Genomic DNA, 18,443 nt, shown 5'->3' with positions numbered 1-18,443 from the left:
CATATATGATAAAGTTCCTGGTTATAAAAATACGAGTCATTCTCTGGAATTACTTCAAAAATTACTGGCGAGTATTTTATGGGTGGAATCATTTTCTCAAGAGCATACACCATTACAAAATTTCATCATATTTATGTTGCCGATTCGTTCAACCTTTCTCTAAAAGTAACGGGCAAGCATAGACCAAAGGATTTCTAATGAATTTGGCTTCTAAGAACAGGCTAATCTCTCGAAACACTATATTTTTGACTAAAAACCTTGCTTTAGTTAATTCAAAATTGTGAGTTGCTGCATTGGGGCCCTCCTTAGCCGTGCGGTAAGACGCGCGGCTACAAAGCAAAACCATGCTGAGGGTGGCTGGGTTCGATTCCCGGTGCCAGTCTAGACAATTTTCGGATTGGAAATTGTCTCGACTTCCCTGGGCATAAAAGTATCATCGTGTTAGCCTCATGATATACGAATGCAAAAATGGTAACTTGGCTTAGAAACCTCGCAGTTAATAACTGTGGAAGTGCTTAATGAACACTAAGCTGCGAGGCGGCTCTGTCCCAGTGTGGGGATGTAATGCCAATAAGAAGAAGAAGAAGAAGAAGAAGAAGAAGAAGAGTTGCTGCATTATCAAACTGGAAAGTTAGTTATGGGCCCATAAATTAAAAGTTAGTTATGGGATCGCCGTATTCTATGAAGCTTATCTCTAGTATTTCGATGTGCTCCTTTGACGTAATCCTCGTAGATACTCACACCAATGATATACCCGAAATTAAAAAGCCTCCATAACCATCATAACTTCACCACCAAGGTTTCGGCTAATTATGACATCCAATTCCTGGAGCAGATCGCACAAGTAGTATTGTCCACCATCAAGATTAAACTTTTAGATCTAAGGAACTATGTACAATCATCAGTTCATTTCCAAGTAATGTACATCTAATCAAAATAGTGGCTGTTGTGTTGTTGTTGCCATTTGTCGAGCCTTTTACACCACTTTAATTTTCATTGCTTGGCAAAATTAGGCTCACATACGACAATATTGCAATTCTGCACGGCTTTGGTATGATTTATTCTTTTTTACTGTTTCACTGTTCCTTTAAAAAAAATCGCTCATATTTTGCGGAAAGCTGATTTCTCCTTCTTCGTTTGTCTGTGGGATGCTCTACATGGGCATTTTCCAAAAATCGTTTGACTGCGGTATATGACTGGAAGCCTTTTGGACCGCTTTCTCTGAAAACAGACATGCATCATTGTAGGAATTCATTTTTACCTTTTATTCCGAAGGAAGATGCTGAACTCGACCCAGATCTGCTAGATTAACAAAACCAAAGCTCTGTTTCATCAGTTTTTACATACCAATTTCCGTGTCAGTTGTTAGCAATTGACTCAAACTCGAAATAAATATATCAAAACTGTGGTATATGAAATTACGAGTCACTTTCAAATTTGCGGATCACAAGAAACTGCAGAGCACAATTTATTGCCCTAGCAGCACACATTTTTCACATAGGTTACTGCAACTGTTATGTGACTAGATTTAGTCACAATCATTTCTGTCTGACTTGTGCTGCTCTGGTGAAGCACGAAAACCTTCATACACCGCTCGTTTCACACAATCGATTACAATCTAATCTCCCTTTTCAAGACCTTAATCAAGGATCACTAGATCTCTTCGACATCAACCTAGCACGGAAGGAATTCCTTGCAAACAATGCCACGTTGTCCAATCTGACTGTTTCTGGTACTCCGAAACGACTGACAGCTACGAATAATGCGGGAATAGTTAGTTTGGTAGTTATCTGCTTCATTACGAGCACCTCACTGAATCTATTAAAGTAGTCAATCACTACAAGAGAAATGACCTGAAGGCTAGGTCCTAGGTCCTAGGAAATCTATTAGCATCGTTTCGTTTGATCCCTTTGAGTCTCTTTCGTGGACCCTTTCTTGTATCCTTTGGGTTTCCTCTACCCCGTCAAATCACTCAGCTCCCGGCTCGATCGAAACTACTTGGATATTTCCTGGCGGTAGATCAATCCTATTCCGACAGGGACTTACCCGATGTTGGAAACTCCCCGTAACTAATGACCCGCCTCAACGGGTGACCAGTTGAGTACCAAATCCACTCCAGCTGCGTCCTCTGACTATCCGAGTTTGGTAAGTGCACGCGCGACAAACTACTCGGACAATTCCCCAGCGGTGGATATAGATAATCTGAAGCATGAGTCGCCTGATGGGAATTGGTTCAACCCAAAGTTCCACTCACCATGAAGTCTGTTAATTCAGGCCGACACGCTTTTGACTGGGCGGGGGTCCCCCTGCTCTTAGACGAGTTGTCCCCTCCCTCGGCCATTTGGTTATACGTTGTTATATGCACTCTCAGGCACATCAGTCTATGACTTCTCCACCCAGACTGGACCACCGAATCGCAACATTGGAACCGTCACGCTTGTCAACAGCCGTCGTCGATACTCGCTTGCAGGGGTAGTCGACATGACTACTGAAGTCGCAGTTGCCGACTCTAATTCGTGCCTCCTGCATTGACGCTTGACTCCTGGCGGGAGCTTCATCCTTAGCACACCATCGTACATCACGCTCCACAGCATGGGCTGCGGCATCGGTTCTCAACCTGGAGTACATGTACACCTGAGGGTACCTTTGCTGGTCTCTGGGGGTACCTGAGACAAAAATGCGTAATGTTGTATTAAAATTGCAAAGAATAGCAATGTTAGGAACCTCTTTTCGAATACGCTTAACGACTGTATTTTTTAGCCTATTCCGTTAACGTGCCGTTAAGTTGTCAAATATAACAGCATCAATACTTCCTGTTTAGAATAGGTATGGGTGCACGACATTAGACATCAGTACATTAAGCACCCTTCTTTGCATAAACAAAGTGGGATTCATGTCCATGCAGTGAGCTACTTCAGTCGAATTTTGGAATTAGTCGTAACTTAACTTAACATACTTATTATGTACAGTTGCACATAACGAAAATTAGTATCAAATTGCCATGGTGTATTGTTGATAGTTGGATGGCAGCTTTTTGTTTCAAATTTGGTATTTTTTACGTTTAGTTTTTCTTTAGATAATCAACCCGATCAAGAATGCATAATAAAATTATAACAAGGGGAGTTATTTATTTCAGAAAAATATTGTAACAAAATGTGTTATAAATTTTACTGATTAGTTGTTAAAATAACAAAAATTATATCAAAAATACCTTTAGCCGTAACATAATTCAAACAGAGGTTGATACCTTCATATCAACATTATAATAAACGTTGATATAATTTTTCTGTACAAAATTCTGCTTTCAAGGTAATTGCCTACATCACGGATATAAATCTGTTACGCTACCACGACGAACTTCGATCCATAATGTAGGCAATTAACTTTGTTCCAGATATGTATTAATATCCAGCGGGCTCAAGTTATACTGAAGATGATTACCTCCGATTTTTTTAAATGTCTACAAAAAATGTAGCATAGCATAGCATAGCATATGTGATTGTACAAATCGTGGGTGGCTATACAATGCTCAATTCAAGCTCCATCCGGAATAAGGGCGAATGTCGCAAGAGAAGACTCTCCCCGTCGACCCCCTCTCCCTTAAACAAAAGTGACAAGCAGCAGATCTCTCTCTGGTTCATCACTTCAGAACGAAAGAAAACAATGCGAACTTGCATTCTGAGGTGATAAACTGCAAAGAAACTCCCTGCCTGTCACTTTCATTCAAATGAGGGGAAGTCGACGAAGAGAACCCTCTCCCGCGACACCCGCCCCTTACCAGACAGAGCTTGAATTGAGCAATCTACTGTATATTGTCGCAAATTGGTACTTGGGATTAGTACCTTTTCCTATACAGTAGCAGTTGTATACCTGGCCACGTCCTTACAATCACGGAAGGAAGGGAAGGAATGTTAGTTCAACATCTACTAGTGAAGATGCAGGGAACCCATACTACCTTCATAGATGTCTCGGGAAGGAAAATTTGTGTTAGTGGGAAAGGTAAATAATAGGGAGCTCTATTCGACAATATAGAGCGTTTGTCAATAACAGTATATGCTGTAAAAGTAATAAAATATATTCATCAATTTACTTACGAACCGTCCTAAGGGAAAAACAAAACAAAACACAAAATTTCGGCAAATCGCGCGATCGTTCTGCCGTCCGAAACAAGAGCCAACACGCAAAACTGAACTAATTAACTTTATTACCAGCCGCGCAATGCAAAACACGAAATTTCGGCAAATCGCGCGGTCGTTCTGCCGTCCGAAACAAGGGCCAACACGCACTGAACTCTTTTAAATGTCTACAAAAAATGTAGGCAATTATTTTGTGAGAAAAAAAAATCATAATGTTGTTATAATTTTGATATAAATAAAACTGGCCGAAGACACATTTTCATCGAATTATCTAATTATAACACACGTTGTTTTAAATAACAGCACTTGATAGAATTGAGTTATAATTTTGTTATGCATTCCTGATCGGGAAGATTCCAAAGTAGCCCCCGGAGTCAAAAGAAGTCCCGCACGACGGTATCTTAACTAATTCATAATTTTTACTTCGTAATTGACAAGAAAAGTTTGGGACAAACAAATTTTGGCATACTTTTAAAGAGGAGTTCAACACAAGTTCTCTTAAAAATTGGAGTTCTATACTGCCGCTAACCGCAAGTCGAGCACATCTGTATATGGAGCCCCATATACAGATGTGCTCGACTTGCGGTTAGCGGCAGTATAGTTCTTAGAAACCATGCGCTAATTACGTAAGGATTTGTCATTTTCTTACACTTCATACTAAAAAAGTAGAGCGCAGATGAGGTTGCAAAAAAACGAAAAATTATTTGTACCACACAATAGATGCCCGGGTAGAAAAGTCTATAATTGTGATCCATTTCTATCCAAAAGAAGGCATAATCTAACGTTTTTTGTCTCTTAAATTACCAACAGTGGAGACTGAGATTGAGCCCATAGGCCCACTTGTATGAGAAGTAGCAGGCATACTTACTACTCAACTTCCAGAACGCCGACATTTTCAAACCACTTGAAGCTACATACTTGACTTCTCAAGGCCTGAAAAATGACTATCGTGATCCGGGTCTCCTCTTGAATCCAGTGACATTGAGCATGATCTGCTTTGTAGCAATTCATATTTCTGCTACGTTATGAAATGTTCAAGATACACGACGCAGTATTATAATCTTAGTTACTCAATTAATAATCCGAGGAACTCAATTTTTAAAAGATCCATAAAAAATCAACACTTCTATCATGGTGCAATAAAGAGTACAAAAAAAATGTGTCAAAAAATGGACACCTAGTAAAATCCTTTTAATTCCTGGAATTTCGTACAGAATTCCAAAGTTTCACTCAGAGTCTCATATTCTCAAAATATTGTCTGATACTAATAAAAATCATAATTTCGAAAATTTCGAAGAGTTTTGAACGTTTATTTTTCAATGGCATTATATTCACATTGAGGCGTTTCCGAATAGCAGCTAAGTGTTTATTAGGCATTTATATGGTTATCAACAGCGATGTTTCAAAGCCAATCTATTATTTTTGCATGCATATATCTTGAGGTTAACACGTTGATTTGAAACTCTTATGCCTCTGAAAGTTAAAAAAAAGCTTCCTAACCCAGATCGAGAATTGGACCCAGCCCACTTCACCGTGGTCTTGCAGCGAAAGACTAACACTTTCAGGAACTATTAATGCAAGATCGACGGTAACTTTTATATTTAACTTTACGGCTACGCAGTCTTTATTGATAGAAACGGGTTTATTCGTTTCCGGACGTTTCAACACGGTGATTATGTCTTTATCAGTGGGTAATCGCTTGTATCGTTTCACGTCTAAGGTTTCGTCTGAACTGTCTGAACTGTTTTATGTTGGTACATTATTAGGGACACTATAAGGGAAGATCCATAAAGTACGTCACGCAAAAATCGGCGATTTTCAACCCCCCCTCCCCCCTTCGTCACACTTTTTGTAATAAACCTTTAAAATTTTTGTATGGATCGTCACGCTGCTCTGAACCCAACCTCCCCCCTAGAGGCGTGACGTACTTTGTGGACGGCCCCTAAATCTTGATATAACAGTACTGGCCAATGGCACTATTTCAGGAACTATTTAATTTTTTGAAAATACCAAACATTTTTATTTTTTCATCTAAAACCAAGATCCAAATTTTAAGTGTTTCGTCGGTAAACCGATGAAATTTTTTGAAATATTAGCCAAATTTCATGAAAAAAAAAACAAAGGGGTACCTCAAACATTGCAAGGGTCTTAAGGGGTACCACTCATGAAAAAGGTTGAGAACCGCTGGGCTGCGGGATGCCTGTCGTAAAGCGGACGCTATCCAAGCTTTCTTCTGTCTCGTAGATCAGTACTCGATTCTGGAAGTAGCTTTCAAGAATCTTGTCAGCCATACCAGCACTTCCAGCCAAAGTAACAAGTTCACAGGCACTGTTAAAGGCATTGCATACGTCAAGCGTTATCACTTCGTAGTAGCGGATACCTCACTGCTAGCATTTGATGGCAATCACTGCAGTGCCAACCACCTATTTAATGGCGCTAAGTGTGGACTTTCCTCTCTGAAAGCCGAATTGCACGTTGAACTATCATCTTGCTTCCTTCACATACGATGACAGCCTGTTCAGGACTAACTTTTCTAGTAGCTTCCCTACAGTAGCTATCATACCGATTGGGCTGAACAGTGAGGGATCTTAGATATTGTCAAAGCAGGCTTTCTTTTTCGGACCGGCTTTGCTGCTCTGAATAGCTCTATGCGTTACTCTTTCTTCCATTGAACGAGCTCTTTGCAATCTATTTCATACCTCGAGACAGGTTGCTCATAGGGCTGAAATTTACTCGCTCTACCAGCAATTCCGCGCAAGCGCCTTTCTAGGCATGGTAGCGTCGCACGCTCGTAACAGAACCGTAATCGTAGTTCGTCACAGCTCAGCCTTCCCGTATCTTCCTTCATACCTGTAGCTTCAGTGAAGGTCCCCCTTTTGAATTGAGCTACCTTCCACGCTCTGTTATATTAGTTTCACGGCTCTCTTTCCTTACCTCGCTGCTTGTCCTATACCGCCGGTAACCATAAGTCAGTTCCATCTGTACATGGGTGTAAACATCGTCTAACATCGGTTAGCGGCTAGAATTGAACTGCAGAATGTTTCGTTTATGATCGATTTCAACCCGTTTCGTAGGAAGATACCCCCGGATCCGTCGTTGCCCAGTACGACATCCAGTTTGGCTAGGGCCTCGAGTAGCGTTTGCCATTTCCGATTAGAATGAGAAAAGCTCAAGGTTTATTGTACGCACGGCGATACAGATGATCAGCACTATCCACGGTTTCTCCGTTCCGTAGTGTGGATTTTGAGTAAGTTATCAACAGCGTGTGATTATAAATTAACACCTGAGCATGTCCATCGGTGAGCAGCAAGCCATGACTCGGCCTCTTATTGTCAGATCTCCGTGGCGTGCACACTGCACACGCGCCCACGAAGAGCTACTGTCATCGCATTTCGCTCCGGCCATTTGGGGTCTCAAATCTCGGCGATTTAGGCAGGTTATTTTTTTTTTTTTGGATCCTGACGCAGATTTCAAAAGGTGAGTTCATCATTTCATCAGTTCGTCATATTTGATGGTTAAAAAAAAAAACACGACAAGGTGGTTTGGAAAATCACAAAACGCGTCTTGAAAAGCGCTGGAAAATGATTTGTGGCTTGGAAAATCATGCAGCGCGTCTGAAAGACCGCTGAAAATTGATGATGGTTTGAAAAACCACTAGGCGTTACTAGAAGACCGTTGGAAAATGGTTTGTGGTTTAAAAACCACAAGGCGTGTCTGGGAGACTGCCGAGAAAAGGGTTGACGATCTAAAAATTTCAAGGTGAATCCTGGAAGCATAGATTTTGAAAAAATAAATTTGGTTTGAAATGTATACACTTGGCGCCTTTAGTGGACATGAGACTACTAGTTAAGCTGGTTCTTAAGAAACCTGAGATATATGGAGAACTATCATATGCTACAAAGTCGTTAAGAAGTCGAAATGTGTATATCATTTAGATTTATTTTTTATTTTTTTTAAACTTTGTTTATGTGACCCCGCAGACGTTATCCTGCATAGTAGGCGGAAATGCGCGATGTGAACTGCCCATGCGAAATTTCCATATAATTCTAAATTTCAGTTTTTCAGGTTTTGCTCAATCTTATTCGTGATTTTCGCGTTAGGGAATATGATTTGAACCCGTCGGAAACAATAACGAACATGTTTGCTGAAGGAATGAAGAAAATCCATTCAGCCGTTTTCGAGTTAAGCGGATACGAACACAGACCATTTAATTTGTATATATAGAGATAAGTTCATCACACAACATATTAACTTGAAGCAAGGATGTTATCGATCATTTAGTAATCCGCGTTCGATCATTTAGTAGTTTGTCAATAACTCATTCCAGAGGCCTAAATTCAAAATGTATTGTATGGTGGACTTTTAGTGCGAAGGTTTTTCTACAACTCTCCTTAACAGGTCGATGTTCGAATTCCACTATTAAAGGAGCTACGGTGCTAGTTGCTATGTTTATACTAAATGATAACAAAATATGCAATCATTTAGTCTAATTTAATGCTACTAGCGCTATAACTCCGTTATTAGTAAAATTCAAGCAACGAACTGTTAGGTAGAGTTGTAGATAAACCTTTGTACTAGAAGTCCACCATAAAACACATTTTGAAATTTAGCCTCTGGAATGAGTTATTGACAAACTACTAAATGATCGAAGGCAGATTACTAAATGATCGATAACATCCTTGACTTGAAGTTTATTTTCGAATTCACTGACTTAATGATCATATCGGAATTACGTGTGTGACTTCATTTTTTCACCAAAACCTTTGCAACGTGTTTTAAAAAATCCTAAATAATTCAAAGAAAAATCATATGGTAATTAATATGCGTTAAACATTTAGGATGGGTCCAAATATAGAAAATGTAAATCGTGTAAAAACAGAATCCTGTGTATTTGCTAATAGTACTAGTTAACAAGTCTAAAATTTAAGTATGATATTTTATTCAAGTATGATATCTCTGTGAAAGTTTATATAAATATCATTTTCCAAGCGGTTGTTCGGAAGTTTAATATCGATATGTTGAAGATCAGCTTGGTGGTATTACTATCACGAGGCTGATAGTTGGTTTAAATGGACAGAGTAAGATATTGAGATTATTGCTGCAATCTATAATGTTTCCTGTGAGATAAATATCATAACACTTGGTACCAACTTAGTTTAACATTTAAACGATACAATCTATTGACATCCTTATCGTTGCTCTGCGATTGAAAATCAAGATGTTAAGAAAAGTTCATTATGGAATTCAGATTGTCGAGACTTATATCCAATCACTATTCACTAAACGCATATCTGTACGGAATTAACCTTTTCTATAGCAACTTATGTAGGTGCGGAGCCTATTATGATAACATCGAAAACGTAGTTTGGTTCTGCTCGGAGACGTCTGTGATAATTATTTACCGTGATCGGACAAGATAGATGAATGTGATCGCTAAGTTTTACAAAAATGGGAAAGGGTCGTTTGGCCGGAAGTCATTCCACCGAAACACAATTGGTCGAATATCACTTGGCCGAAATGGTTGTCAGCCCGAAAATGATTTTGCTGAATATGTATGTCATCTGGCCGATAGGTACATACGGCAAATGAAAAAAATAGTTTGGCCGAACAGGACATTTGATCGAAATGGTCGCTTGGCTTCATTTCATACTTTTCACATCCTCATTTCAATTAAGTTGCCATCATCTTTCAATTTGAGGTGTGTGACTATATGTTTGTTCCTCAGCACCTCAGCATTCCTAATAGAGCAAAAGCCCAGTCATAAGTAGCAGTAATTTAGGAAATAATCATTGGGTGACTAAATCGCCCCTTGGTCCACATATTAATGCCGTTGTAAGCGACTCACCTACGATTGTTGAATGTCTAGCAAACGACTCTTCCAATATCTTACCCAACTCATCTGACATCGTCGAAATAAAATCATGTCCACGAACGCGCATTAAAAAGCTATCCCATCAATTTTATGACTCCATCCAATCCGTCTAAACAGCAACACGTAGGTATTGCAAAGTTCCTCCGAGCTAACGATTGAGCCACTAAAATGATGGGTGCTGCTGCTGCTGCTGACTGGCTGACTTAAACCGGCTTAATTCTACACCTCATGAGCGAACGGATCGAACGGATTATCGCCGCGGAGATGTCGAAATCTGTACCCGCGAATGGGGCTTTGTTTTCATTGCCATCACGCTGCAACCGAATGCCTACGCATCAATAGAGCACGTTAATTCAGGCAGCGTATACGCTACGGTGACGATGGAAAAGGGTTCGTTCATACCATCGCAAGATACGAACAGGATGGGGGAGGTTCCAACCGATGAGACCTTGCTCCCAAATGTTCGCTCAACCGAGATGATTTATGGAAAGAATTGAATTTAAAATCGATGTAATGATGCACGACATCATCCTGTTATTATTGCCAAACTCCAGCTTTGCCAAGGTAGCCGATGGGATATTGTGTATATTGTGAAGCATAACGCACGCAATGACAACCTTTTCTAGGAATATTAATGGCTCTCTACCTATATGACCCTGAGGTGCGTGCCATAAATCAATTGCAACTTTCTTCGTACATCGCGATGAAAGTGAAATGATATCTGCGGCCCAAGTTCATTTTTATCGCGTCTGAGTAAAAGAGCCGAAGCCCCAGTACTCTTTGGACATCTACTATTGCTGAGTGAAGGAATGGAATATTAACTACTTGTTCAAAGTCATTCTGTGTTGAACTTTTAACAATATCTATGTTATGAAAACAACACAAAAAGATTTAGTAAATAAACATAAATTCACTCAACTAATCAAGCATTTCTTCAAATTTATAGGCTTTGACTTTATCTTGCCTGTGTTCAATTTTTAAAAACAAAATTAATGAGTGCTGACAAAATTCAATAATTCTCGCTTAACTTTTCAAAAGGTCCTAAGTAACATTTTTTTCATGAATTAATTTGAATAGCGCAATCAACAGAACAACATTAAAGCTTTCGATTGCAATACTCAAATTAATTCATGAAAAAAATGTTACTTAGGTCCTTTTGAAAAGTTAAGCGAGAATTGTACCATTGTTGAACTTATGTAATCAAATAACCCATAAAAAATTGTAACATGTCATGATTGCATTGGTTATTCTGTTGTAAAAGATAATAAGGTTCCAACTTATCAAGTAAATCGCATTATTGTGATCCAGTCAATCCCAAAAAAAATATCCCCAACACGATCAAACTACGTTTTGACTAGGCTGCGCACTGCACTGCCCCATCAGTCACCCGTGGCACGTACCCGTGAAAACAATTGCCGAACATCCATAAATACCTACCCGCAGCTCGTCAAAAGGCCAAAATGTGAAAGTTTAAACCTGGAGCAACATCGCCCAAAAGCGACCGAACAAGTTCACTCAATGTTCGATCATCGTCATGCCGGTCTGTTTGGACCCCCGAACAATCGAGTCGAGAGGGTGGGCTTTCTTCGTCGGGCTGTGTCGTGGTTAACATTTTAATCTTAATTTGATTACAACCCACTTTGAGACACTATTCAGCAGTAGCGGAGCGATGTTTAGCACTGTATTGTCGGTTTGTTTTATGAACTCGAAAGAAATTCACCAAACCGACACGGACGAAGCCTCTTCCTCCCTGGACTTATTTCGAAGACATAAACTTGTCACGATCGTGCAATAATGACCACTTGGTGGCATTGGGGCTGCAAGGACGGCATTTCATGTTTGAGTGTCGTTTTATTTCGCTATTAGGAAGCAATAATGGTTTGATGGGGCATCGTCCCGATTTCGGTATAGAAAGTCGCTGCGATGGCGATGTCGATTGCAGACGATGCTGGCGAGAAGACACTAAAGGTGAGGAAAATTTCGCCGATGGTAACACGGTGTGAAAGATTCAATTCAAATTGGCGCTCTGAAAGGAGTAAATGAATACTAAAACAGAGATGAATCAAATACTGACATTTAATTTGATTGATCTTGATAGGTATAAGTGCCTTTATGTCGATGCTAAATGATTAAAAAAACGTATGCGTTGATTTTGGGTTGAGCATTTTTTGAATTTTAGGGGTCTAATTTTTTCAAGGGGTCTAAAATATATATTTGTTTATAATATTCACTTGTTACACTATTGGTTCATTATTACCGATTTGTTAAAGATTCTTCTTCAAACATGTTTCTGTGTAACGTACAATGTCATGTGAACTATATGGTCTATGTGATAGAGTCTAAGAGAAGTACACGCGTGCACATAAAAATCACTTTTTATTGCGATGTTTCCCTCTTCCCACAGAAAATGGCTAACACGTATACACCCAGGTTTGTTTTATACGGTTTGGTTTTAGTCGTTGACGTTCAGCGTCAATGAAACAATGAGTTAACCCACGAAAAAATTCCCAAAAAATCGAAGAAAATTCAGGGGGTATTTAAAAAGTTGTGAAAGTTCAGGTTAACCGAGAAATCTGGTCTGGTCAGTCCTTGATCCATTCAGCATGAAATAACGCTAACTGCAGCTGGCATCAATCGGTGTCCTGTAACAGGGAAGGATCACTAAAAATAAGAAGGACGGCAAAAAGCTTGCCAGAGTTGGATCGCTCGAAAATGCCACAACAATCACCGTTAGATCCCTTCCAAGACGCCAATTTCATAATGGAGTCATCACGTGCGAAACCCTATCTGGTTTGTCAGAATACTCTATTCAACGGCAACTGAAGCATCTGGGAGTCGTAATGGGGAAATCCTTTGGAAGAAAGGGGATTTCTGCCCATAAGTTCAAACAGATCCATCAAGATCGTGGCACTAAGAATCATAGTTTTTTGAGGAGAAAATATTAGCGTTAAAACCCACAACAATGAGCATCACCGAATCCGCGCTTGTGGGTCGCCAAACAAGAGCGAGTTCGTCGTTCATCTTTTTTTCGTGGTACGTCACTCACTCACACTTAAAACAGCCTCTACGATATTCGTCACATACCTACAAAGCGTCGATCCGGAGGCTCTTTCACCTGACGCCACACTCAACATTTGACATAAAGTCATTTGGCATAACGCCATTTGGAATGAGGAATTTGGCATAAAGGCCATTTAGTATAACGGACATTTGGCATAATTGTGAACAGCGTCAAAAGTGATGGTAATTTAGCACATCGAACATTTGGTATAATTTTGTTTTGTGTCGTTTGCCCAGTTTAAAGCAATGGTGAATGTAATCTTTTCTTGATTGAGGCAATGAGCGATGGGATTCCTTCTTTAAAAGAAGGCACTTTTCAAGATTAAAACAATCGTGGGTGTAATCCCTTGAGACCTAATCGATAACTAATTTAGTTGTTGTGAAATCGCCTAATTTTTATAACTAGTTGATATCCTTTTTGGTCTAAAAAAGAAAAATCTTAGTGTGACATCAACTCGAAAACTATTCCTGTTGAACAAATTGAAAATTAATGTCGAATTCATTTTAAAACCTGGGTCAGTGCCAAACCGAATTCTGAATAAAAAAGCGTTTTCAGTTCCATCTGTCATTGGATAATTTGGTGTGCGTAGCATCGTGTTTGTTTTGATTCGGAACATATGATCACCCAACCGAACTGACAAGTGCGTTGGCCACGACTAATCATATCATGATAAAAACTTTAAAGTACTAGTACTGATTTTTTCGGAGAAGGGTCGTTTGGCCGAAATCCATTCGGCCTAAAGCCATTTGGCCGAATGCCACTAGTCCGAACAAACCATCAGGTCGTAATCCATCTGGCCGGGTCATTTGACCGAAAGGGTCGTTTGGCCGAAAGGGTCATTAGGCCTAAAGGATCATTCGGCAGAAAGGATCGTTTGGCCGAAAGGGTCATTTAGCCGAAAGAGTCATTTTTGGGCCGAGAGAGTCATTTGGCCGAAAGGGTCGTTTGGCCGAAAGGGTAATTTGGCCGAATAGTTCATTTGAAAAGTGAGAAATTAGGAATGAGAAGAGAGACGTCTCACTTTTAACTCTTCATTTTTCTCTTCTCACTGTAAAAAGTGAGAAGCATGAAATGTCTCACTTCTCCCTCCTCATTTCTCACTTCTCGCTGTAAAAAGTGAGAAGCGCGAAGTGAGTAGTAAGACGTCCCATTACTTACTTCGCGCTCCTCATTTTTTACAGTGAGAAATGAGGAATGAGAATTGAGACGTTTCTCTTCTTACTCCTAATTTCTCACTTTTCTCACGTCTCACACCAAATTCGGTCTTATTCGACTAAATCTCGTGTGATTTTTGAAAACATCGTATGTCCAAATGAGACACTCTCTTTCATTACGTTCTCTTTCTATAATATCTAAGCTAGTTTTGCATTTATTGCAATATTTCTACCTCAACAAGCTAGACAAAGCAATTTTCCTCAGATCTCTGTTTAAAAATCCGCTGTTAATGTTAGTATGGCTTTGTAATAATTGAAAAAGAAAGTAAACAAAGAGAGCCTCTCTTTTGGGCTTACGACGTTTTCGAAAATCACGCGAGAAATGTCCTATTAGGTCAAACGACCCTTTCGACCAAACGACCCTTTCGGCCAAATAACCCTTCCTGCCAAATGACTTTTTCGGCAAAATGATCCATTCGACCAAATGACTTTCGGCATAAAGGTCTGTTCGGCCAAATGGTATATTCGGCCAAACAACTTTCGGCCTAGTGGCATTCGGCCGAATGGCTTTCGGCCGAATGGGTTTCGGCCAAACCCTTCCCCCTTTTTTTTCTACTAAACAGTCATAGAATAAGCCCTCTCAATATCCTAGTATCAATGACAAATTGGTAGATAATAATCTAAAGACGCTATTAACGACTAATACTTCTATTATATGGAGGTGAATTGATGCATTCAGACATCATTTCCATGAAAAAGTCTGAAAAGTGACAAATCTTGTTTGATGTACCTCTAAATCTCCATGGATTTGGCTGAAAATTGGTGAGGAGACTCCATTTAAGATACTAATTGAAATAGAGGGGTGGCACTTTGAATATAAAATACTTTTTAAAATGGTGAACAGATCTAATGTATATAATGGTATGATCCTATGATCCTGCGCACATTTTTTCACCAAGAATTCCGTATGAAATTCATCTAGGAGATTTCCCATTCAACCTCAAGAATTTCGACCACAACTCCTACAATCCCCAGAAGCTCCGCCAGGAATTCTTCCAGCTTTCCTTCGGAAGTTACTCAAGGAATTCCTCCGTTTTTTTTTCCATGGAAGTTCATTCGGATGTGCTTCCACAAATTCCTCGGACGAAATCCTGAAGGAACTTCCGGATGATTTTTGGAGTTTCCGTAAGAAATTTTGTTAGTGATAGTTAAGAAAGCTTACGTGTATTTCACGTTCGGGAAGTTTTAGTTTGTCCGTGCAATGTCTGGCATATCCAGCTTCCGAAGTGGAGTAAGGGTGGAGATGTTGGAGAGTTTCTGCCAGTGATGATAAACGAGCTTAGGTCGTGTTGAGGGAATTCGGTTATCTGGTGGAATTTATGAGTTATGCTACTTAGATAGGTGTCCATTATGGGTGTGTTCAGGTCTTTCGGATGGGAATAGTCTGCTTACTTGTTCTCGTTCATCTTCAATAATTCAGTAGCTGACTTTCGGTCAGTAACTGGCCGGGCATCGTAGAAATCGACAAGTAGTCCTCTTCGGAGGTGGCGCATAAGCCATTTTGTTTGCAAAGAGTCCGGGAACAAGACGCGGAAGGCTAGCTGTCATTTTGGCCGCTACAGGGTTTCATGGAGAATTCCCAAACTAATTCCATCCGCTAATTCATATAAAACTACATACAAAATTTCCGAAAAAACGGATTTAGACGCGCATTTTAATTGAATTATCGAACAGTTTCGTTTTTATTTAACCTTCTGCTTGTTTATTCCGCCCCGTTCCACCCATGACGAATTTCGCGCCAACTCGACCAGCGGTTGGCAGCACCATCTCAGAATCGAATGAAACTTGGTGGGCATAAAGATATGGTATTTCTTAGCCACTCTGCATACTTAGTTTTTCAAAAATTGTCAAGAGTAACATTTGATGAGGGCCTATTCCTATTTTCATTAATTTTTTTTAAAAATCGAAACTCTAAAATGTCAAGACTTACAAAAAAGTGTTGTATGACGGACTATCCTGAAATTCCCAGAACTTTTTTGGAAAAATATCAAAAAAATAAAAAACCGATTTCTACACTGAAAAAAAAATAGTTTGAGAAATTAAAATCAATATTACAGAAAAAAACTCATTTTTCCGGGAATAATGTTCCTGTGACATATTTAAGGAAAAAAAGTTTTTCTAACAAAAACTTTTTTCATGTCCATATTGAGTGAAAATTTATCAGCGTGTTTTATGCCTACAGCTCCAATCACAGATTCAGCAGCCTATCATCAACCAACGAAACATTTTGGACGAAACATTTGGAAAAATTGTTTCAGGAAGCAATTTAGCTAACATTAATGTGGACCAACATTTGAAAAGGGCGTATATAACAATACAAATTTTCACAAATACCACGACAATTTATGATAGTATGTGACCATTTTGACATTGAAGTATACATGTATGCGCCAAATTAGAGGGTACTGTCATACTTGCCAAACTCCATATGAAAAAAATCCGTTGTCTCCCCTCTGGTTTTGACAGCAAGCGCGCCGTTCCTATTTTGACACTACGTCACTTTGTTATGAGTGCAGCCTCTTTAGTGCGAACCTAGTGCCAATCTGAGCGAATAAAAAATCGTTTTGACAGAACTTAGGTTGGAACTGGTTCAAACCTACGTTGGAACTTTTTTTTAAAACGAATTCGACATAATATTGATGTTGGTTTTCGTTAACAAAATAAGTAATCAGTCATATCATACAAACTAGAAATCTACAGTGAAATTAAATTAAAAGATTTAATCTATCACAAAAATTAGAATTTGCAAATAAATCATTTCAATCAAAGTTAATTTCACACAGATGAAAAAATCCACTGAAATTTACGCTAAAGATGATGCACATAAATGGAACACCATTATTAGCTTAATTCCACGCGTGATTTAGCCTAAATGTATACAATATTTGACGTGAATTGTCAATATTGCTTGCAAGTTGTAAGCAAACTTGTTAGGAAGAGGTCCATTTCCGCGTAGAATAGTGTAAATTTCCGCATCTCAAGTTTTACGCGCTGTTTACTTTTCATTATTTATTTCTGTGCATATTTCCGGAGATTAAACCGCCCGACTTGGACATAAATTTACAATGTTGTGAAAACTCATATATGAATATGTATATTATGTGGAAGATATTGATTTGGAAAGTGTATTGGAGGTAACCATGACCCTACAGTACGCTAGACTGTATACATCATGTCAGAAATCAGGATTTTCGGCTTTCAGTTACATGAAAATGTTGATGATTTCTTTCGTTTCCATCTTAACCCTTATGCGGCCGACGGGGTACCCGTGTTCCTTTTTCAAATTCAAGTGGTGATATTTCAATGAATTTTTATAGCTGAAAGCTGAAACTCGGTGACATCTAAGAACTCCATAAAATGTAGCATCTGTGAGAAAATCACGTTGATACAGTGAGGAGGGACGTGGGGAGGGGCATCTGATTTTTTTTACCACGTGGATGGCCGACAGGGTACCCGTGTTCCACTAAATTGATATTTTCATAACTTTAACAATTTTCAACCGATTTAGATAATTTTGACAGTTTTGGAAACAGAAACTCATATACTTTTTGCCCATAGTCAAGGTTTACAGCGTTTTTCCATGGTTATACAAGAAATCTTTGAAGTAAGACTTAAGAGTCTACACACGTAACTGAAGGACTATCAACCAGTTTCGAATATATTACATGCTCATTGCGCTTCTTAGAATAGTCGGTGTTCACAGTATACATTATGGGTCTCCAAAAACCCCTGGAGTAAGGCCTAAGTCACCCAAAAAATCCCTGGAATAAGATCTTATGGTCTGCTAACGTAACCAAAGGTCTATCGTGTAAATTTTAAAACGGTACATGCTCTTTATGGTGCTTAGCATATAATGCTTTCACAGTATATGTTCCTGGTCATCCAATGACCTTTTCTTAAAACATGTTTGCATTCCAAGTAGTTCTTGTTGCTGTCATTGATTCCAGGTAGTCTCCGAACTCCATACAGTCAAGGTCTTCGGATCAATCTCCGTAATGGAGGCAGTTAACGAAGAATAAACCAGTTGCGTGCCTTTTTGGTATATGTTTGTATTCAAAGTAGTTCTTGTTGTTGTCGTGGGCTCCAGGTAGTCTACGAACTCCATAGAGTCAAGATCTGTGGATCAACCTCAGTAACGGAGGCAGTTATTGAAGAATAAA

At 39.3% G+C, this 18,443-nt stretch overlaps 1 protein-coding gene across 2 annotated transcripts in view; it reads left to right on the top strand.

The window, feature by feature from the left end:
- The window catches only part of LOC134210686 (putative uncharacterized protein DDB_G0282133), a 597,983-nt gene that overhangs the window by 44,794 nt on the left and 534,746 nt on the right, over nt 1-18,443 (top strand). The window lies entirely within an intron of this gene.

The sequence above is a fragment of the Armigeres subalbatus genome, chromosome 2 (assembly GCF_024139115.2).
Source record: "Armigeres subalbatus isolate Guangzhou_Male chromosome 2, GZ_Asu_2, whole genome shotgun sequence".
In the NCBI taxonomy this organism is placed as follows: Eukaryota; Metazoa; Arthropoda; class Insecta; order Diptera; family Culicidae; genus Armigeres; species Armigeres subalbatus.
Note: the sequence above shows the minus strand (reverse complement) of the source record. Positions and strands in the feature narration are given on the sequence as shown.